This window comes from Nannospalax galili, unplaced genomic scaffold (assembly GCF_000622305.1).
Source record: "Nannospalax galili isolate Female #2095 unplaced genomic scaffold, S.galili_v1.0 scaffold61, whole genome shotgun sequence".
Taxonomy (NCBI): domain Eukaryota; kingdom Metazoa; phylum Chordata; class Mammalia; order Rodentia; family Spalacidae; genus Nannospalax; species Nannospalax galili.
The window spans coordinates 80,921-84,270 of record NW_008345335.1 but is presented as its reverse complement, the minus strand read 5'-3'; the positions used below and the strand labels follow the sequence as shown (position 1 = coordinate 84,270).

Here is a 3,350-nt window from a genome sequence, read left to right as displayed (position 1 = left end):
GCTGGGCGTGGTGGCCGCACGCCTTTAATCCCAGCACTCGGGATGCAGAGAGCGGAGGTCTGCGAGTTCAAGGCCAGCCTGGTCTACATAGTGAGTTCCAGGACAGCTGGGCCTATAGGGAGACCCTGTCTCAAAAAGACCAAATAAATAAATAAATAAATAAATAAATAAATAAATAAGTAAATTGCCTGGCCATGGTGTTTTATCACAGCAACAGAGAAGTAAGTAATATATCCACCAAAAAGACAATGAATGAGTGAGTGTGGATATGCTGGAGAACTAATACATGAAAGTGCTGCATTGGAAATGTGGAGACTGGGAAAGGATGCATGACCTTGGATAAATGAGACTAGGCATGAAAAGACCAGATGGTCTGTTAAGATTAAGGGTGAAGCTGAACTTGACCTTGTACTTCTCAAGAGAAACTGGAGGAATCATTTCAAATAAATTATGGGTGTGGCCTGACCAGGAGACAGAGTGGGAGAAACAGGGCTCCAGGGACAGATCCATCAGCATAGCGTGAGGAAACAGACAACTCCATCTGCACAGGTTGAGGGGACAAGAGAGAGCCGTTAGCACAGTTCTAGGAGACGACAATTCTAATAGATAGCTAGGGGAACTCATGTCCTCTGAGTTCAGGGACACTCTTAAAAACTTAAGAGTCAGTCAGTCTGTTGAGGTGAATACGATATTGGTGTAATAATAAACACTGCATCTTGGACTGTTAGGGTCTGCTTTATGCTTCTACCGATACCACACATCTTCAAGACAAAACGGTGTTTGGCTTAGAAAGTAATTTAGCATGGATTTTTCATCTTTATGTTCACTTCATTTCTTACCTCTTGCCAGTCTTTGCATTACTTCTAAGCAGGTATATTCAACCTGTAGTCTGTGGGCCACATGCATCCCAGGATAGCTATGAATGCAGTTTAACAATTTGAAGATGATGATGTCATATCACAATGTCAAAAGGATGGGCTTCTCTGTAGTCGAATGAATATTTAGAAATATATGTATTACAGAAAACAAATTGGATCACATTGTTATATTGTTAGAAGCATTTTGACAAAATTAAAATTACCCAAACTCCTCAGAGTGGTTTACAATGTTACTGGAATTTTGGGGTGATGCAGGAGAATTTGGGGTCCCCTCTTGGGATTCTTTGTCTCATCAATAAAATAATTTAAGAATGGACTCAAATGGAAGCTTGAGGACAATTTTATTAGAGTTTAAGAGAAAAAAACCCAGATAAAGTCATGGCTCAACCCAAACTTGAGGTTCAACTCTCCTGAAGCCAGTCTTCGAGGACCACAGCATCAGCACCAGCACCATGCCCATGACACTGGAATACTGGATCGTTCACAGTCTGTCTCACCCTGTCTGCCTGCTTCTGGAATAGGCAGACCCCAGCTATGAGGAGAAGAGGTATACTACAGGGGTTGCTCCTGACTATGACAGAAGTCAGTGGCTGAATGAAAAATTCAAGCTGGGCCTGGACTTTCCCAATCTGCCCTACTAAATTACATTGCCCATAAGCTTAGCCTGTGTGGGGAGACAGAAGAGGAGAAGATCCGTGTGGACATTCTGGAGAACCAGGTCATGGACATCCATATGCAGTGGCCATGGTTTATATGGGACAAGATCATCTTTGTGCATTTTCTTGCATATTTGTGTATATTCTTGAACTCAAGTGCCTGGACACGTTCCTAAACCTCAAGGACTTCTTGACCTGTTTTGAAGGTGTAAAGAAGATCTTTGAATACACGAAGACCAACTGCTTCTTCCCAACACCTATATTTTCAAAGACTGCCCACTGGAGTAACAAACAGGCCCCTGTCATGCTGGCATTCACAGGGAGTGAGTGCACCTGCTGCTCCAGGCCTTGGAGTACACCTGGCCTTGTGCATGGTGCCTCAGTCATCTGGCTGCCCTCTCTACTCCCTTCTCCACAAGGCTTTATCAGCTTCTCTCTCCTACCCAGGCCCTGCCTCAGTCATGCCTGTGTAACCTATATTTCCCCACTTTCTTTCAGCAAAGCACCTTCTTCCTCTTCTTTATCTGTGCCCTAAACCTAATTTCACAGTCCTTTTCTACGATTTGAGGAGTTGCCCTGAACTCACACTCCCTGGAATTGGACTAAAAGTCAATATTGTCTTGAGTGTCAGGCCTATTCCTAGTGTGGATGGGTCTCCATTGTAGGAGTTTCCCCAGCCCTGCCTGATCTCCAATAAAGCCTAATATATTAAAAACAAACAAACAAACAAACAACAAACAAAGAAAAACAACCCAGGGCAGGCAGGCAGATGCCAGGAGGAAAATGGAGGCGAGAAGGAGAAAAGCCATGCCGTTTAAGCTGGCGTGGAGCTGAGGCACATGGTAAGCTAGCAGTCACATGGACCGGAGAGGAGCTGTTGAGAAAGAACAAGGAAACCCAAAATGTTAGAGAAGCCCAAAACACTTGAAATGCATGCTTAGAAAAGAGACAGAAAGAAGAAAAAAGAAAAGGAGAGGTTGCAATTTTCTGAAGAATTTAGATTTACGAAGCTGCATGCCTGCTTCCCGGCAAGCTGCTGCATTAGGGGTGGGATTCTGGGAAAGAAAGGTATAGTGTCTCATTAGAGAACTAATTATTCTGCCTGTTTCTTTAGCATGGCTTAAGGTGAACCTGCATTTCTATGGGTGGTCCTGAGCCAGGTGGTTGGCTGCTGCAACTGGAATGTCAGGACTCCACTCAGGCTCTTATGGGGCTTTCTTGCTACTGTAACAATAGCAGTTCTCAGCTCTGTCTTTCCTCCAACTCTCCAACATTATTAAATTCTTCTTCCTTGCCTGCCACAGTTGCTTCTTTCTGTCCTTTAAACGTGTCAGTCCCTTCTTATTCTGAGTTCAGTTTTCTCAAATCCAATTCCTTTTGGCTAGGCATCTACTCTCTCACAGCACCTCACATGTACTGACTTCTTGTTCTTAAGATTTCTTCAGTGTTTATTCCTCAGAGAAAAGCAGTGGCAGAGATGGAATCCCCCCCACCCCATATTCATGTTTTTCTTCCACTGTGTAATTATTTCCAGTTAAGTGGCTGCCCATTCAGGACAACATTTCTCAAGTACCTTTGCATCTGAATGGAGTCACTTGACCTTGTGAACTAAAGGACTTAAATGGTACCCATGGTATAAAAGCCCTTTTGATTCTTGTCCATTGGCTGAAAACAAAGAATTTACTCTAAGTTTCTAGGATACAATAGAAACAGAAGATGGAAGAAATCTGGGTCCCTGAGTCACCGCTGCCTATTGAACAATGAGTTGAACTTTATGCAAGTGAGAAGTCTTTCTTACTGTGTTGTCACTGACATG

At 43.4% G+C, this 3,350-nt stretch overlaps 1 pseudogene; it reads left to right on the top strand.

Annotated features, from left to right (window-relative positions):
* The first annotated feature begins 1,330 nt into the window (after positions 1–1,330).
* Positions 1,331–1,857, top strand: LOC115071800 (annotated as a pseudogene).
* Positions 1,858–3,350: the final 1,493 nt, after the last annotated feature.